This window comes from Anser anser, assembly GCF_964211835.1.
Source record: "Anser anser genome assembly, chromosome: 3".
Taxonomy (NCBI): Eukaryota; Metazoa; Chordata; class Aves; order Anseriformes; family Anatidae; genus Anser; species Anser anser.
The window spans coordinates 82,323,226-82,343,942 of NC_139722.1; the positions used below are offsets into that span (position 1 = coordinate 82,323,226).

The 20,717-nt window shown below is 35.4% G+C and overlaps 1 long non-coding RNA gene across 2 annotated transcripts; it reads right to left on the reverse strand.

Annotated features, from left to right (window-relative positions):
- Window positions 1-973: 973 nt before the first annotated feature.
- On the reverse strand, window positions 974-18,176 carry LOC310897174. 2 transcript variants are annotated; one of them, XR_014582113.1, is made up of 4 exons: window positions 17,552-18,176; window positions 2,767-2,808; window positions 1,404-1,473; window positions 974-1,102 (listed from the first exon to the last, which is right to left on the reverse strand). It is a non-coding gene; the product is annotated as an uncharacterized lncRNA (long non-coding RNA). The 2 variants fall into 2 exon arrangements; XR_014582114.1 differs by lacking the exon at window positions 1,404-1,473 and having other exon boundaries at window positions 17,552-18,152.
- Window positions 18,177-20,717: the final 2,541 nt, after the last annotated feature.

A 20,717-nucleotide genomic window follows, 5' to 3' on the forward strand; every position in this document is an offset into this window, starting at 1 on the left:
TCTTCTGGGAAAATAAGTAAGTCTTTTGCCTCTTGAATTACCATAACCTGAAATTACATGCTGAATGTGACCTGGAAAACTAGTGCTACAAACAATCATTATGGAAAAAGAAATGGGCTTAATAAGACAGATGGGTATAAGTTTAGCAATAACACCACCACCTGCAAATAGGCATGCAACAGACATGTCAATTAAGACTTAGGATTTAAGCTCAGTGAACAAAATTAGTTGTGGCTGCTCTGAGGAAGACATTTTCTTCATGTATTTTCTTCATCATTCTGTATTTTGAAATTAGATAGACCATAATTTGAAGTATCCAATTAACTAACAAAATCCATCTAAGGACAGAGACCAACTTCCTACTAGTTCCCAGAATGTTTTTGATTCTCACTACTAAATTACTTCAGTTCAACAGCATTTCTTTAAGACGTTTGCGCATATCTTCCATGTGCAGACATTGTAATTTCATCTTTAAAACTGTTTAATCTAAAACAGGGCAATTACTCACTCTATACAAATCCACACCAGAGTTCTAAACAATTATTCCAGGTTAGCTTCTTGGAATTAAGTTCCGCACCTAAGCCTGATGATTTTTTTTTTTTTTTAAACATGCATAAGTGATTTATGTGTATGGGGTATGTTTTAAAGGTATGTAAGCCTTTTAAAACTTTTGTAAATGTTTAGATAGATGTTAGATATCAAATGCTTAGATACATATCATCACATTGCCTTGGGCATCCATCAAGTTCAAAAATTATTAAACCGTTTGTTTTGTCCAAGTCACAAAATGAAATCTGTCATAAAATGCCCTGTAGTAATTATACTTGTGATTATAAGATCTGATTCTTTCTAATTTTGCTTGCTGCAATTCCCATTTCATTTTCACAGTTCAAAGTATTTCTCAGTGCATTTTAAATAAATAAATTCAGTCGTATCACATTATTTTCTACTTCCTGTAAAACAGCAGTAAAAATAGGCATCCAGCATATTTTAATTGTCATTGTACTTTCTCAATTTGTTTAAGTACATTCAGAGAAATGCTTGTGAGAATGTGATGGATCCAGAGGGAGCTCAGCTCATCACTTAATTTTCTTTGTTCACTCTGAGAGAAAAAAAAAAAAAAAAAAAAGGAACATTACTTTTTTAGTCTGCAAAAAGAACGTTGATTTTTCAGCAGAAACAGTGCATATGAACCTTATTGACATGATGTTAATACTTCAGAAATAAGTCTATAATATTTGTGCAGAAATGGTAATGCAGTGTTTGACTAAACTGAGAGAAATCTTAGTGTCTTTCAAAATGACATTCTTTATCTCTGAAGATGCCAAATGAGCTTTGGGATCCTTGAATAATAGCAAAGAGTGGAGGTTGGGAAAGAAAACATTTTACAGAGCTATTCTTACCTTGAGAAGTGATTATAGTATTTCTTGTGCCTAGCACGGGATCCAAACCAAACAAATCTGGAAAACCAAACTGAAATATATACATATATTTTTTTCTTCTCTTCCTTTGTCTATCACATTTCCTTCCTCCAATAATCCCAGGAATAATTTTCCCATTCTTTAAGGGCTTCAAAGTAAAAACACTTTACTGCCATTGAAAATTGCTCATATAAAATCTCTTCCCTGACTACTCCTGTGCTATATTCCTACTTAAATTCCTAGCTCAGCAAACATGTCCATGGTCTGCCAGAGATGCAAGAGAAATATTAAATCGCACAAGACACACTACAGATAAATCAAATACGTTTGTCCCAGTGCCTTTAAGGCTTAAAAGACCTGTCAGGCGTGGGCATATCTGTGTGCTTAATTGCTTTCTGAAGTCAGAGTCTAAGACAGATAAATATACATATAAAGAAGAGTAATTCCAAATAGCTTCTGCATCATAACATGTAGAACTGCAACCTATAATTCAGGCTCTTCCACCAGACACTTGCAATCTCTCTTTGTGTAAAGTTTTCTTGCCCATTTTCAAAGAGTGAAGTTACCCGTGTTCATTCAGAACTTTCTCCTATTCATCTGAACCATTTCTAGAGCATGGCATGTTACACAGCTAGTTCTCCTGGCTGCACCAGCTGTCTTTTCCATCTCTGTGGATGAGCTAATATTGTTTACTGTTACATGTCATTCTGTAAAATTTTATTTGATTAAGTGTTTTCTGGTGTAAAATGTGCTACAGTAAAATAAAAAGGAAAGTTTTAAACATTACAAATTCTCTGTTTTCTAGGTGAATTTTAATATGTGCTCTGTGGTTTGGGCAAAAGTTCTCAATCCAATGGAATAAACAAAGGTTTATTGGGACAAAGAATGATTTGGATATGCAAGTACAGACTATAAAGTAGATAGAGAAAAAAACATGAGCTGGACAAATTCTTTAGAACTTTGTGAAACCTTTCTCCTGTACTGCCTTTACTGTGACCAATAATACACTAAATAAGGGTGAATTTTTAATTGTATAAAGACATTTTACCATTAAAACGTTACATTGCTTACTTTGCTTTTTAACAAGGAACATCACTTAACTAAACTTGTAGTTCTGATAATGATTATGTTCTTTATGTGCACCAATATGCTTTTCTCGGAAATCTCCTGGTTATAACAAAATTAGCAACATTCCAGAGTGGTTTAAAGTCGTTTACTGAGGCATGCGATGTCCCCACATTTTGGCAGAAATTCATGCTTAAGAGCTAAGTTCTAGTACAGAAATTAAACAGATCACTTTTACAATACTAGAACTAGGCACATTTTCAGTTCTTTTCACACTGACCTTATTTTTTCCTTCTGGTTTATTGGCCATGACTACTCCTCCCTGAATTTTCAAACACAGGAAAAAATGTTAAATGAGAAATATTTAAAAAATAAAAACTACTACAGGAATAAGATCTTCTACATGTAGCAGCTTAATACTGTAGCTGAATGCACATAATCCTCATGCTGCTTACCTGTCCAGTAAAACTCCCCTGAAGGACAATTCTACCCAGCCAGCCTGAACTCATTAGTAAAATATAAGAGCAATAGAAATATCATAGCTTTTTTTTTTTCCTCTTTTTTTTTTTAATATAAGGAAAATATCAAATAAACTATAATAGAAGAAAAAGAAAACAACTAAATACTGAAATACTGGCAGATAGAAAAGCAATCTGAAAGCCTTTAAATTTAACTTCCCCTGACAATCTGTCTTGACATCCATTGTGAAGATGGAGGAGACCTGTAAAGAGAGGAAATCTGCTGTCAAAACTAATGCCCCAGGAATCAAAGACTGAAAGCAGACAAGGAAGGCTGGATGAAAAGTCTTTGAAATATCTGGAGATTTCCTTGAGTGTAGGAAGCCTGGCCTTAAAATAAACAGCTGTTTTATGAGTATGAGCAATGTGTGTAGCTTGCTATAGTGATTTCTCTATAAACAGATTTTTATGAATATTCAGGTTGCTCATGTAACAGAAATTATCTTAGCAATATGAAGATGCTGAAACAGGAAATTCTTGTCTTTCCTCACTTTATCACTTTAAAAGGAGCATAAGAATCTCTTTACAAGACATCTTTTAAGATGTCTTCTTGACATCTTGAACATCCTTGCCTTCTTGAACATCCTTTTTCAGTGTTGGGGAGGGCTAAAACAGTGTTTTAACAATTTTGCATAACCAGATGATCTTGAAGGTCTTTTCCAGCCTTAATGATTCTATGATTCTATGATAATAGTGTCATACAGAAAATAGTACCGTGCAAAATCTTTAATCATGCTATTCTTTGTGTGATAGAAATAGGAATTCTGTATTTCTAAACTTTCTGAAGAACCCAGTAGAACGGGGAAAGTCGTCTCCATACACAGGTTATAGTCAGAATACACCTTAGCGTTTCTTTGCATCTGGAACTGTGGATTTCAATATTGGTTTATTCCTAGGCCTTATGTCTTCACCATACTTTAGGCTAATTTGATTAATCCAAAATAAACTAAACTGAGGAATAAAAAGACTGAATGGTTACATTGCCTTCCAATAAAAATAGTCATTTTTCAGTTGCCAGATAATTAGCAATCCTATTGTATCAAGCCTTATATTATAGAAAGACATTCTTCTTTAAAAGAAATTAGTCATTAAATGTACCACCTGGTCCCAGCACATGCAAAATGAGATCTTAAAGAAGGTTCCTAAACATGATAGCAATGAGTTTTTGAAAAAAAAAAAAAACAAAAAGCAGAGAAGGTTAGGAGAGAGGGCAGCCTGGCTGGTTTTGGAGAAGACTTGATCAGTGTTGAGAAAAAAAATAAAATGAAATAGTTGTTTAAAATAACAGGGGTCACTCTAGAGATCCCTTCTACCTGAGTGTATTGACAAGAATAACTATAGTATACATATACATTTTTAAATGTATTGTTTGTTTCTGATGGGAAAATACTAGGAAGGCAGGGTGAATGAAGGGAAATTTGTTTAAATCTATCATGTGTTAAAAACAACAACAGAAAATGTACTGCAAATCCTGTTACCCTTATTTGAGCCGTGGTTCTTCCAAGTCAATGGCAAATTTCCACTTGACTGGTCTGAGTGACTTCAGACTGGAGATCTGTGATTCCTTTTAGGGATATCCTGTTGTAAAACTGGATGAAGGGGTCCATAAGAATTTAAGCTGACCTACCAAAAGAGTGTAATAACATCATCACACTGCAAACCTCCAACTGTCTTCTCTTGTACTGATGCTGACAAGGTAATTCATGAGGCTATGCCGGAAGAATGCTAACCCTGCAAAAAAGGCACCATTTTCTTTCACTTGAGCTTCTTGATCTACCTTACTACAAGACTGGAGAAGCATGAATGCTGGAGCACAAGCTCTGGGTGGTGGAAAAGAGAAGAAAGAGAAAAGGTGAGACCTCAAAAATAATTTTCTGCAGTTGGTGTGTTTTCAGAACTGGGGTCTGAGACTATAAAAACTAAAGAATGGAAAGGATCAAATCTTATCAAAGAATATGTATAATTATGTATATATATATATATGTATATTTTAACCATCATTAATAACAAGTGGATATGTACAGGCTAGATGACAGATTATACACAAAAATAATTGCTTTGGTACCTTACAATATTTACAAGTAACAGTTAAATTTCATTTCCAGTTGATTTGTACTGATGAACTGTCACAAGAAGAGGTAAGGATATGGTGGTGGGTCTCTGATTTCCAAAATGAAATGTCAGGATTTTTAACACAGTGAAAATTATTATTAATTAGAAAAACAGTGAGAAAGTGTAAGATGTTAAGCATTTACTTGCAGAAATCTGATGCCCACTTCAGAACAGAATAAGATTTATCCCCAATTTATTTAAGCCCAATAGGTTTTAAAAATGTGCTCTGAGCACCACATCCTTACAGTCACCCTGTCTGGTCGTGGGGGAGAAGCTCTCCTGCTATGTGGGCGCAGATCTGGGGACCAGGAACATGGTCTTGCCCCACTCCTCTACCAAATGTTTTGGCATGGGCTTGGGGAACTGCATCTGCTCATTGCCTGGCCTAACCCAGACTCCTGCTTGGGTTGTGCACACACACAGCTTTTGCTTTGGAAAACATGGTTCAGATGAGGAAGAACGGGAGAATGTGCACATCTACTTTTTTTTTTCTTCTTCTTCCAAAACAGGAAGGTAAGGGCTGACATCTAGGAAGTCTCTCAAGGCATGCCTCCATACAACTCAGTTTGAATGATGTGCCTTATGTCCCCTCTGTGCCCTGACTTCCCTCCTCTGATGCTAAGGACTTTGTGATTAATCATCAGGAGAGGTTGCTCATACTCTGAACATCTTTTAACAAATCATAAAGTAGAGATAGATAAGTCTCAAGTTCAGGAAAAGCTATTTAATTCTTATTAACCCTTAGGTTATTTTCTTTAAAGTCACCTCACTGAAAATTTTCAGTAACAAATTATTAAATTTTATACCTCAGAATTTGAGTATATAATTTCAGACACATATTATACCAAAAGTTACTCAAAGTAAACAGCCAATGAATAGTTTGACTAAGTTTTCATATCTCTTCCATCAAATATAACATTTTTTGGAGGCTTTTCTCTTCCACATCACATATTTAAAATCTGGAGGTAGCCTATAACATCCATTAAGTGTAAGCCATGGTCCTTGAAACTAATAAAGGAAAGTGCAGTGAATCATAACTCTGAAGTTGTTACATTTAACAAATGAAAATCAATTATTTTAGAAATATCAGATGTCACATAACATTTGTTTCAATATATTAATTTTGATTAAACTTCACTGACGTAGATCATTTTCATGATTTTTCCCCTCTAGGCAAAGTACTGTCATTTTACTCATTTGGAGACAGACTCTTTTGAATTAATTTTAAGACAGTTTAAAAAATATGCTCTCAAGAAAATGGTATGAAAGAGTGTGAGATAAAAAGGGATGTAATGTAATTGTGTTACTGTAAAGCCTTATTTTGAGCATCCAGTACTAGATTTACTAAGGAATTCAAATCAGTTTGTCTTTTAGCTTGTATATCAATTTTTCTTTGTGGAGAAATGAACACCAACATTCTTCCCTCCCCATACACACACTTTTCCTTCTTGCACATATAGCTCATTATGCCACTGTATTATAAACACAGTAGTGAATGGTGGACTGAAAATCAGATGTGCTTTACACAGTATAGTTCCTTGAGTAGCAGCAGCCACTGAAAGTTATATTTTTAAGGGATGTAAATGACTCAAGATGCAGCTGATATTCTAAAGATTTTTCTCCCACAAAAGACCTTCCATCCTTCTATTCTGAATTCTTCGTTGATCAATTACTGTCCTAGGATCTGGTAAAAATTTGCATACAGTCAGTGACAGGGCTGGTCTTCCAGGCCATGATGTCAGTTCTCCCTCTTTATGAGTAACCAAAGAGTCAAAAGACAAGATTACATTATTTTGAAAGAACTCCTTCCACTGCTATTATTATTTTACACAATATATATATATATAAATATATATATATACACATATATATTATATATCTCTCCTTTGTTGTTGTTTGTTTTTCCTATTAACGTGGACAAAATATCAGCTTTCTCTTTAAGTATGTAAAATCCTAATAACATCTCACACATGAGTGCAAGACACAAACATTCTTCCAAGTCTGGTCAGCTTATGGCTGAAGTTTTAGCTCATGAGTGCCATTCAGCATTGCCTTCTCTGGTCTCCAAAATCAACCTAATGCCTCTGAGACACTGAGTTACCTGCACCTCCTTTACTTTCATCAGGCACTTTCAGCTTCCTGGCTTAACTACTGCTTTTGTTTTTCCAGTTGGAAGAACTATTTTTACTACGGAATAAAAATTTGCTTTCTGACATTTTCAGCTGCTGCATATCTTCACCCTTAATCTCTCATAAATTGGATATCCCTGGACTGAGGTTGAAATGCATCTAATTATTTGATCCCACAGGATCTACTGATTGAAGCTTTCCTCACTTCTCTCAGGGACATCCTGTGTTGTTGTTATTGACTGTTTAATCTCCAAAAAAAAAGACTTTGGGAAAATGTCATATAAACCTGAATTTCAGTGGCTCTTTTTTTAATCCCTTCTTTATCTCAGCTATGCCAGTTTGGCCTCATCAGCAATACCTTCCAGGAGTGTTCAGACTTTGATACCAGCAATCAATGAGGAACTCTGCCAAGCCCAGTTCCCAAGTAGAGCTTTCAAATAAAGCAACGCAACCTTCACAGAGTGGGCCACAAGGCAGCTATCAGTCACTCACCACTCTTTTCAGTAAACTGAGTATTCCCAGTAGAGCACTGCTTCTAACTTCATTTTTCCTGTTCATTCTCCTGCCAAATGAGGACCTATTCTAAACTTCCCCAGGGTTCTGGGAAAAGGAAGTGGCCAGCTGCCTGCTGGAAAGGGCTGAATCAGGGAATTCTCCAAGGGACAGTGGAAGATCACATGCATCCAGTAGAGCAAGCATATTTAGTGCCAAAGTGAGTAATCTCTGAAGATCTGTGTACTGGGTACTGGAGTGCACATGATTCATAGGCTTTAATTCCCATGCACTAGAAACATCTTGTGGCTGTATTCTTTTCCAAGGAGAAACCACTAAAGTTAAGTATTGCCATATTTATTTGCAATGCTGATATGTTACTGTCCCATGTTAGACCTGTTTCCATCTAAGAAAACAAAAAGCATTTGTGTTTATAAATTTAATTTCTAAGCAGAAGTACAAAGAACATGGCTGTTTATATGAAAAGAGCATGGTATGCTACCTTCCCAGCAGCACTCTGTGAACAAGATAAGACTAGATTAAAAACATCTTATTTCAGCCAGGCGAACCTCCACCTAAGTCATCAGAATTACAGTGAAATTAAGTTATAATATTTGCTAAAGTTAAAAACAAATATACACACGCCTTACAATCTATTGCTGGACTACAAATGCGTAACATTTTCTCCAGCAGATGTAAAACACACAAGTAAAGAAAATGGAACGACTCTGTGAATAAATATCTGCAAGCGGTACTGATTAATAATTATGACTACTGTGATGTTTAAGCCTGGCTGGACCAGAAATGTTGCCCTATTTTCACCAGTAAATTTCTTAAAAAGCCAAAAAGAAACAAAACAAACAAACAAACAAAAACAAAACAAACATAAACACCACCAACAACAACAACAAAACCAGAAATCTTCAGTGAAGAAGGGAAACGTAATGAAGTATTCTGTCCTGGTCAGTAACATCAGAACATGGAGGCTGCAGGACTCTAGTGTCTGGCCAGGGTTGAATAGAAATGCCCTGAAATTCTCAATGACTGTAATGCTATGATACATATAATTTTTTTTTTTTTACTTTCAAAAAACAATGGACCATTCAAACTAGAAGTTTCTTTTTCTACTAGTACTATTAACTGCATAAATTGTTCATGAAATCTATTATTATCATTGCTTTGCATACATATTACAAACAATCAAAACCTCTCAAATAATATCACAGTTTTATCACAGTCATTTATGATACAGATTATGGTCACAGAGGTGAAAAAGTCCATATACATTTAATACTTCCTCTGTCACTTCTTCCTCTGCAGCTACAAAAGACATTGAAACAGAATATGTGGTTTTCTGTTATTTCATATATTCTTCGCTGAAAATAATGGCAATTTCATAAGAAGTGGTATAAAAGAAAAGAGGAATACCTAATATTAAGACAGGGAGAATGTTGCTTAATGTTTATGAGCTATTTAACATTGGTCTCAGTAATACACTACTATTATTTTTAGGTAAAAATGACACTAAGTAATTTAATGAACATTATATTTTCTATGAAAATTGTCTTAATCTAATAATGTGAAAAATACACCATGATGTCTGCACTTAGTAGTTTAGTGTTTTCACACATATTATATGCTTGGAAGGTTTTAATTATGACTCAGAAATGGACCTTGCAGTAATAAAATTTTATTCTTCTGAATGGGAAATTGTTCTTTTCTCTCCACCCTTTTCATTCATACTTTTTTTTTTCTTCTCTCTCCTTTTTTTTTTTTTTTTTTTTTTTTAATTCTCATGACCCAAATGGTAATTGACAGAAAATTTCCATATCTCTGAAACAAATTACTTCAAATATGATTTAAATGGCTTAAGAAGTCCCAGGCTACTCCCTTCTGCCATTCAGGCTTATCACTGTATGAGTGTATTAAAGTCTGAATTAAAGACTTACCAGCTTGAATTAATAGCTCTTTGTGAGATATTTGAGTTTCCCTTCTCTCTTTGTTCAACCATACACTCTGTTTTTTCTCTCAGGATAATTATTTTAGTGGATCCATTGCATATCACAATGGCAGGGTATTTTATACATTATTCAATGCAATCATCTTCCTAATGAAGGTAATGAAGATCTTCCTAATGAAGATAATGAAGAATAAGGTTTTAACCTTAAGAGAAGCGGAATAAGAAAATCATAGAATAATAGAATGGTTTGGGTTGGAAGGGACTTAAATAACATTTAAGTCCAACCCTCCTGCCATGTGCAGGGACACCTCCCACCAGACCAGACTGCTCAAAGCCCCACCCAACCTGGCCTTGTACACTTCCAGGGATAGGCCATCCACAACTTCTCTGGGCAACCTGTTCCAGTGCCTCACCACTCTCATAGTAAAGAATTTCTTGCTAACATCTAATCTAAATCTACCTTTTCTTAGTTTAGAAACATTACTTCTTGTCCTATCACTACACTCACTGACAAAGAGGCCCTCCCCAGCCTTCCTGTAGGTCACCTTTAGAAACTGGAAGGCCCCTATAAGGTCTCCCTAGAGCCTTCTCTTCTCCAGGCTGAACAGCCCCACCTCCCTCAGCCTGTCTTCATAGAAGAGAAGACTGTCACTTTTCTCTTGGCTTTTTATATTAGAATATTACATAAAGAGAAACCTAGGTTAGGTTATTAACAGCCAAGTCCTGGAAAGATCAATACTTAATAACTCTGAAAATAAGCAGTCACTGAAACATAATTCTTCTCCATAAAAACATAATCTTTGCCACTGGATGTATGTTTTTTTTGTGTATAAACAGAAAACTTTCAGCAATGATCTCGTTGAAATTCAGAAGTTTAGTAACAAAATTCTCAGATGAGAGAATGAAAATGATTATACTTTTTATATATATATATATAACCTATTTTTGGTTTTGAATAATTCATTTGATTTTCATGAATCACAACTTCCTATATCACCAATTAATACAGCTTACTTTGGAATTTTTGGAACATAAGGGCTCTTTATAACAGTCTGTTCAGTTCTGATAATCGCACACATTAAATATTCTTTATTCTATGACTTCTTTATTTACCACCTTCTTATCAGAACTTCTCAGATATGTCTGTCTAGATAAAGTTATGGCAGGGAATTCATTTAAGACCTACCAGGGGACCAGCTCCTCTGGTTTCACTCAACATCTCCCAGCCATATTCCCATAAAGAGATGCTGCCTCAGTATATGAGGAAAAAGCAGCCCCCTAAGATTTTTTTCTGTTTTTTATCTGACTACTCCCAAATATTTATCAATGTCCTCATGTATTACTGATCTAGATATTTAAAAGATGAACCAACTGTTCTCTGCTCTGACCCTCTTCGCAGCTGTCCCCTACCGGGAGCTTACCCTGAATTCCTCCTGGAAGGGATGGCAGCAGCCTGTGCTCCCACTGCATCTGTACTCCACCTCTAGCCAGAATGTGAAATAGCAATAGCTGAAATCTTCTGCAATTGAAAAGTCAGCATTGAACTTCACCTACCACAAAAGTGGATACTGCTCATTTACTAGCCTGAAATTCTAATTTTTAGCTGGAGACTAGCCTGACAGATTTTTTTTATAGATAAGATTTTTATGTATTGAGTATATATATATATATTTTTTTTTTCCTAACTCCCCCTTATAGATGAAATTAGTTACATTCAGTCCTAGACTTCCATTAATTTCTCATTTCCTTGTGCTTGCTGTGTCATCTCCTCTCTGTGTCTGTTGTCCTCACTAGACCCGGGATTTTGTTTCTGTTCCCTGTTTGGATGAGTGATCAAGTTCTCCTGACACTCATGCTTTCAAATTCAGGTTGCATTGTCAATGTGTGCTCATTCAAGCGAGTTCAAAATTCTCTTTACATAAACATTTGTACCTATAAAATTGAGTCAGATGAATGGTCACAGGAAACAAACACAAAGGATCCATGAAGCAGATTGGAATAAACTTATTAAACAAGAAAAATAAATATTCATATAGCCAATTGTTTTTCATTGTTTGACTGGTACTTCTATACAATGAATTTATGATAAACTAAATAAAATTAGTATGCAGATTGACAGGAAGAGAAAAAAATAAAAACCACAAACATTGTGGATGCAAGTAAGATTTAACAATATTAAATGTCTTGTATAGTAGAAAATAGAAATTTTACTAGAAACAACATTTACCAAAGCACAGATTTCAGACAGGAGAAGAAAACATGGTCAGGTTGACAGTACTGTTGGATGCCTCAAGCATATCCTCATTTTGTATGCATTTGACTTTGCAGTTCTAAGTTCACATTTCATATGAGTCCTACACAGGTTAATATCTTAAAAAAACAACAACAACAAAATCCTTAATACAGTTTAAAGAACAGTTTCAAGGGAATGTGTTTGCATTGAACTAACACCAGCTGCTCCATTGTATAAACTAAATGTAAGCCACAGAGGATATTGCTCACAAGGCAAGAAGGATGTTGATCTGTCAGAGCGGGTCCAGAGGGGAGCCACAAGGATTATCAAGGGACTGAAGCACCTCTCCTACATAGAAAGGCTGAGAGAGCTGGGGATGACCTCATTGCAACCTTTCAGTACTTGAAGGGGACTTATAAAAAAGATGGGGAGCAGCTCTTTGCTCAATTGGATAATGACAGGACAAGGGAGAATGGTTTTAAACCAAAAGAGGGGAGATTTAGATTAGATGTTATGAGGAAATTCTTCACTCAGAGGGTCGTGAGGCACTGGAACAGGTTGCCCAGAGAAGTTGTGGGTGTCCCATCCCTGGAGGTGTTCAAGACCAGGTTAGATGAGGCCCTGAGCAACCTGATCAGGCAGGGTGGCATCCCTGCCTATGGCAGGTGGGTTGGAATCTATGAGTTCCCTTCCAACCCAAGCCATTATATGATTCTATGATAAGGGCATCTGGTTTCAAGCAACCAGGCCTATTATACAGTAGTAAAGTGTTAATTTTGACTAGATCTTGTACAGTAAGAAGCTGGCAAACACTTGGTAGTTTCAGATACCTACTAAATCTCTACTCTGAAGAGGCCTAAGAGTTTAAACTCAAAAATAAGACACTTTTGTGGAGCAAAGTTCATAGGAAGAAATATGGTTTATACTAGCAACTGATGTAATGTAAGAATGACAAGTTTCCAGACATACAAGGCTTTTTCAGGTTTTAGACAGAAGCAGCACACTTCAAGCTTGATACATGTTAAGAACAGTTGTTCTGACTTTAATTATGATAATTTTTTTTTGCAGTACCTGAGTAGACATTTGATGATTTGTGAAGTGGTAGGTGAGTACTTACAAGACTGAGAATAAAAATGCTGTGTAAATGTGCTTAGCAGAGCAGGAGATATAGTCTCAGTGAAGCAGCCTGTAAGGACCCAAGGGAACACCTCTGGTAGCTGAGCCCAAAATGGCAATTTCATGACAAGGTAAGGTAGTGAAATGTGTACTACCTTGTCTTGAGCCACTGCTGGGTTGCCTTTAGTCGACAAGGATACACACGCAGAGGTGTACCTTAAACACAGGGGAAAGACTTCCCTCCCTGTGCTAATCCTAGGAAATCAAGAGAGTTTCTCACTAGTGGTTTCTGATTTTAATAATGTGCAGGGAAATGCTGAGGGCTGAAACTGGGGTTCTGACCAGAAGTTTGCATTTATGTGTGTGACAAGTGCACTATAACCTTGAGCAGGCTGCTGCCTGGAAACCATAACATTTCTCAGTTCCAGAGAAGAGAGGGGAAAGAAATTATAAAGGAGTAGAAAAAAGGCCTTCTCAACCTTTGGCAGAGGCCTGGAGTTGTCTCCAACTAAGTGTATCAAAAAACAATGATCACCATTTAGGCCTTGGACATCTAACACCTTCTTTAAGCCATTGGACCACATTGGGACCACAACGCACTTCTTGGCTTGAATTGAGGTGCTTACATTTTAAAAGACCCACAAAATGAAGTATTAACACAATTGGATCTTTAGCCATTTTTCCTGATCAAAACTGATAATAATGGTCCAGTTTGTACACAAGAGAGCACAACAGGCTACCTGGATGGCAATCTAGTTTCTTCTGCTGGAGACAGTGCTCTTGGTCCCTCTCATGGTTATCCTACCTTTACATCTTAACAGGGAAAGACAATGACTTTTCCACAAGCTTAAATAGGCTATGTTAATTTATGGCTCCATAAAAACATCTGAATCTATGCAGCAATCAGAATCCATTTGCAAATTCAGTTAACATTTTATTTGTACCTTTCTCATGTCAATATTTATGATTTTAAAACTAGTCTGAATATTAGTACCTGTGGTATTTTGCTGCCTTCTTCATACAAGCTCTGTGATTATCAGCTTTTATTATCCTTATGTTTATATAGCACCAAAATTATGGCATGCTTGTTAAAGCCAGCTTAGACCCCCTAGAAGGTAAAAGCTTTTGTGAAGGTACTGACTTTGTATTTACTGCATCCACTTGAATCTCAATCTCATCTACCCAGCCACCATTTTAACAACTCCAACCAGTCAGACATGCCCTACCTAATACTGAAGCCAAGTTGTCCTGTTCTTTCTACATGTGGATCAAAAAAGCTGTAAGAGAACAGCCAAGCCAAGTGGCTGCTAGATGGAAAGGGCTCTGCCCTGTGGGTATAGGGCCTGGTCTCAAGGCAACAATCAATGCCAGATGGGGAGGCACCAGGGAAAGCTCTTGGTCCCCGCTGCCTGTGGTGTTTCATCAGGAAGAGAAGTCTGGCTCCTCCAGGGGGACATTGGTTCTTCCCTGGGCACTCATGCTAACCCAGTTCAATCCCACCATCAAGTCATCTGATTACCACGTCTTCATTTCTCTCTCTGCAAACAGGCTGGATTGCTTTGCCACACACCAGTGAAAGCTCTGATATGGAGTACTCACTGAATCTTAATAAACAAAGATGTCATCTTTTTACTGGCAGTGGAAGCCTCTTGAGGCCCTCCAGAGGTCCCCAGTTTTCCTGGTGAGAAGCTGGAGCCTCAAGCAGACCACTCTATGCTGTCGCCTATCAGAACTGGGATACCAAGTCATTCTCATCATTGACCGCTGTGGCATCTAACATCTGCTTTGGGATTTTTATATGATCTTTTAACTCAGATATAGCACTGTGATAAAGAGCTATCAGATAGTTGGGTCCCCAAGAGGTTTTCGATTATGTTGAATTGGCAGGAAGGAAAAGTTTTAAATATTGGTTGTTTTAAAAATAAATAAATAAATAATCTTATTACTTTTAAGTTTTGCTATGAAAAAAAAGAGACTGTAGATTTATTGAATTAAAGAATGCTCTTCTGTATCTACATCTTTCAAGAGATGTAGGTATAATGACAACATACAGAGCAATTTAGGTCATGAAATTGATGCTGGTGTTGCTAAACATCAGATGGTTTTACACTGATAATAATGTTATAATTTCAAACAAAATAATTTCACAGTCTGTGAAAGCAAGGAAATAATATTTAGGTGAGAAGGAATAACAGATGCCCTATTGCACCAACTGCTGCGGCCAAATGACATCTGAGTATATTTAGTTTAAGAAATAACTTTGGACACATTTCAGGGATCAAAGTTTTTTTGTTATATTAAACAGAATTTGTGATTATTCTTATTCTGAAGTCTGTTAAAAACACATTAGCAGATTCTTTTCCATTCCAGTAGGCAATTGACTTATAAAATATTTGAGTGCTCAAAAACTACAGATCACATTTCCAGCATCTATAAATTGTACCATGCAGAATCATCTGAAAATATTTTGAAGGATGTAGGCAGATGGAAATCTCTTAATTGTTGGCTCACCAGCTTAAGTTTTGTGAAAATGAACATTTGCCAGACTCAATTACATGTCAGACATTACCCCTGTTTTACCGCTCAAGTGAAAGAGAGTGTTTTCAAAGAAAATTAACTAAATTTGTTACATAGATTGGGTCAAACATACAGAGTAAAATTTATTAATACTGATGAGAAGGAAACAACCATGGGGGATTTCACTTTTGACTCAAACTGTATTATGACTTTGTTCTGCTGAAGTTTTTATTACAGTTACCATACTGAAAGAGCATATGGTGGAAGACAATGGAAGTTTCTTCTCAATCTGGGACATGTCCCTTTTTATTTTCAATGGAAAAAATATCTATATATTTATGCAAATTAAGCATTTCATCATATATTGTTTTTTTGAAACATAAGAACACATTTGTGAAAGCATAATTTATTAGATATTTGAATTTATTTATTTATTTTTCAAAATACTTGGTGCAATTCTGAGAAGTAACAACCAGTGAGAATTTTATATTTAATGTCATAAACAAAATTCTGAGATTATGGAAGTTCATAGTTAAAATACTGTTTTAACTATGTTCACATAATTGCAGTTAGAGAACAGCATCTTAAATTTAATATAAACATACATTAAAGAGCTAATGGTAGACTAGTCAGCTTTTATTATGTATTGTGGAAATATATTTGTTTTGCAAATGTTTGAGAAACCAGTTCTAATATTTTGAGACACTTACTATACCTTATTTTTTTGTATAGATTGTTCTACTTACTGATTTTTGTTGTTGCTGTGCTCTGACCATTCATAGCTAAAATACATTTTCAAGAATAGTTTGGAGTTGATTATGCTAGGATAATATTTTAGGTGGGAAGAAAGGGAAAATTTCTGCATCTAGTCTCTTTTACATCCAGTTACACATCACTGCCCAAGGTATATGGAGATTGTTATTGATTATATAAACGTTCTAACTTTGGATTTTTATTCACTCTTTTAAGGAAGTGACTTTTAAGTCTTTTAAATATTGGTGTTCCCACTGACTCATTAGGTGCCTTTAAAGTCTTTGCTATTTTAATACATAGTTCAAAATGTTCATTGCACTCCATTTTTTACTTAAAGGTTAGGAAAAAAAAAAAAAAGAGAAAAAAAAAAAGGAAATAGCATTGATCAAACACTCAAACAGGTCATTCCCCAAACAGTATATTTAAAGAAATAAATGTTTGTTTAGCTAGCTTGAAGTCAGTCCCCAAGTGTAGACAGAGGTTAATGGCTTTAAAAAGATGCTAGCTCTGATCATCTCCAACCATTCCCCTGACATGAGCCAGGGATCTTTACAAGAAAAGCTGTTCATCTAATCTCTGCCCAACATTGCCAGGCTCATCATGTTGTCGACAGAACAGTGGTGAAAACAGCCCTTGGAAGGGCAGCAAGGCATGTAAAAGCTAGGGTTATAGGATCCCTTGGGATAAAATTCCTATTTCTTTCCTCACCACTACAATAATGGTGGAATATTACAAGTCAGAAAACGTCCTTCAGTGGAGATGGAGGAAAGTATTTTGTAACTTATGATAGCTATCAAAAGTGAAAAGAAGTTTGATTAGTAGTTAAAGTGGACAGACACAAAAAATGAAGAGCATTCAGTAATTCAACACTAATATTTCCAAATAGACTTTTTTTTTTTTTAAATACCTTTGTAGAATTGCATTTTCTCCTTCCCATTATCAAAATAAGAAACCCTCTATCTTTCATTTGGAAAATAAATTTAAAAGCAATTAAACATAACCTCAGAGAAAGGACAGAAGTCCCTTTTCTAATGTTTGTGGAATGGTTTGGTGGCAACCAAAATTTAAGTAACAGCTACATTGTAAAAGAAAACCAGAAGAACTATAATATCCCATTTGAAATAAGTCACTGAACCACAAAATTTGCTCTGAAACCATCAATGTTGATAAAGCAGTAGTAACAAAGTGGCAAGAGCAGTCCATTCAAGCAAAGAGGAAAATAAAAATCACTGTACCTGCTCTCATGTTTTCTCTTAAGATGAGGCAATTTTGGGGGTGCTCTCACAGCCCAGCCTTGGCAGAGATGTCTGGATGACAACTGCTGATCAGGGGTAGTAACATGAGTGTGAATAATAGATGTGAATGGCATATACCAACTGACTGCAGAGTACTGTGTTCCCAGCTGATCACACTTAAGAGGAAGATGACCACCAGCTCAATTAAAGAGAAATAGGGAATAACAAAGTCTATGGAACAAAAAATGAGTTGGCTTGAAGGGAAGTGTGAAAGGAGGTATGTGCAAATAAGGGACTCACATACACAGGATAGGTGTATGTGCTGGTAACTCCATGTACTTCTTATAGAAGGGTATTCAGAAGTTTGTAAGAAGTTAGTAACTGCAAGTGCTTAGAACTGTGGTGTATCTGTTTTGTTACTGGTGGTGACATTGTGATAGAAGGTGAGAAAGGAGTGTTATAAGAGTTATAGGAGAGTAAGAAAATTCTTGTGTATAGGTGAAGGAATTCAGACACAATCTTTCACTCCTAGTTATGTTTTTAATACTCAGCTATTTTAGAAAAGGGGAGGTATGAGTCCAGCTACCCAGTTTCCTCTTTGCAACAGAGCAGACATTTTATTTGAATGCAGAGGTTGCATGTGTTTGGTGGTCCTCAGCTGCAATAGGTAGAGGAACACCTTGGCAGGATCTGTCAAGCATAAGGTGCTAGAGGAACCTGTCTCCACACTGACTAATAGCTGAGGGGTTGAGAGGAGAGAAGGTTGTCTGGCTACCCTTTTTCTAACATATGTGTTAGGTCTCTGTGGAGAATACAGCTCATTTAGGAAGCTGTAGGATCACAGACTGCATATTTAAAAATTCTTTCTCCTTTGTGCAACAAAAAGTATTTTAAAATTCAAAACTTTTGAGGACCAGACAGATTTTATCTTCTCCAGAAATCCTCTGGCATACATGAATTTATTTTAAATATATGTTTTTAGAAGAACATTCTGATTTTTCCTCAAGTGTTACTTTACTTGTTAGAAACTGGATTATTGGCAGATGTTCATAAAACTGTCTATCCTTACTATTTATCTGTTCTTTCTAAAGTCCTTCTTTTCACAGTAAAATAAAGAGCAAATATTACTTAAGAATTTATGAGACTAGTAGCTTCTCTAAAATGTCATGGATAAGAAGCTAAACTAAATATTTCAAAATAAGTTTTTCATGCATTTAAAATGTAAAAACATGAAAAAAATCACTAGCAATGTAGAAACGAGATCACAGAATTTTCTAAATAATTGGCAATTCCAAATATTCGTGGATCTTGATGGTTTTTGAATTTTGGGAACTTTTCCAGGAAAAAAAAAAAAGTGAGTAGGTGTATGTATTGTAGACAGATGCAGAGACTCATTCCAAGCCTTTCTGAACCTATTCATGTATTTAGATTTTTTTTCTTTGTAACCTTGAAGCTGAAAACACATTTAACAAAGAAGGCAGTGATTCCAAGATCAATAGAATCCAGGTGTGAAAAACAACAACAGCTATTGAGAAACAGGTAATGCTACCAGGAGACCTGTCAACTATTTTCCACACCACTCCTGAAAACCTAGCCATTTTCTTGTAATTCTTTTTTTTTTTTTTCCCTGAATAGAAAAGTGAGATACAAAAGATTAAGTTAATCTTGAATGTTAGCTCTTCTATTTCTTCATTTGAATATGAACACATTTCTATAGAGCTCTACTTTATTCCTCTGTATTTTTTATTTTGACCCTCTCCTGAGAGTCTCAGAGACTGTTAATTGAAACATTTCACCAAACTTACATGATGAAACAATATTATTTTAACCTTTTGACATAATTGATCCACTTAATACAAAGTGAAACTGATGAAAATAATCCAGTGACTCAGGGAATGCATCTACTGAAAACTGCCTTCACTTTAACAGTAACAATTAATCATGTTTTCTATGAAATAAAATGAAACCATGTTTTTTTTTTTTTTTTAATAAATAGAAATTTTTAGACATTAAGAAAAAATGGTGTTAAAAAACAAATTTGATATGCTTTGTAGCTTCTCACATGGAACAACTGAGTTATAGAGACCTATGAAATAGGAAATGGGCAAAATGAACAGAAGAGGGCAGGAGATTTCTAAAATGGATTAGCCATTGGGAGCAAAAACTGCTTCCATCAACAACAGCTCCATTTTCAGTAGCTTTTAGTTCTATCCTTCAGTTATGTCCAGCTTGAGGGCGTAGGAACCTCTGTGAAGGCAGTGTGATATTTTCCCCCTTTCTTTTTCCATTAAAGAAATAATTACTTTTCTGATTACAAAAAAAACCTAAAATCTGTCTTTCATTCTTGTTCTCACATTCTCAGACAACCTGTGAGGGTTTTCTTTCAGGAGGAAAGGGGGGAATCTGTTTTTGTATTGTTTGTTTGGTTGGTTCACCACCAGGTGGTCTAAAATTATCTGTATTTGAGGAGTTTATAGGTGCACAAAACGTTCCTTTCTGAACAGCTGAGGAATGATTAGACCAATTATTATTTCACAGAATTGTGATAGTAAAGCTTAGACTTCCATTGTAAATAGAGGAGTAAAGAATTCCATTGAACGGTTATCAAAATTTCAGTAAGTCCAAAACAACAAAGTAGAATTTTCTCCAGCAATTCCTTTAACACTTAAAAAAAAAATGTGTTTAATCATTAATACTAATATAAGGGTCTTCAAATCTATCCAATATAAATCATTATACTAATTGAATTCTGTGGTGAATGATTCCTCTAGATGTAAAGAATTAATTCATAAAGCCATTTAATGTTGCTTTTTCGTTGTATTCAGTAAATCCTGTGTTTGTGTCAGTTTGCACAAACAGTCTTGTTATCATATACCAGCAGTAACAGGTGTGATAACTATCAGAAATACCTGACAAAAATGCCTCTCTAAATAGATAAGGATGTTAATTACCTCTTATTTTCAATATTTTTTTCTGAAATATAAGCAGCTAAATTAAAAAAAATAAAATAAAATACATTCTTAGCCAGTATTTCTAATATTAATTTTCTAGCAATATTTGAATTTAACTTGAATACCTCATCTCATTCCTGCAGATGATTTAATGAATACCTCAGATTACAAGCAAAGAAATAAACAAACATTGGTAGGTCTTTATCTTGTGAATA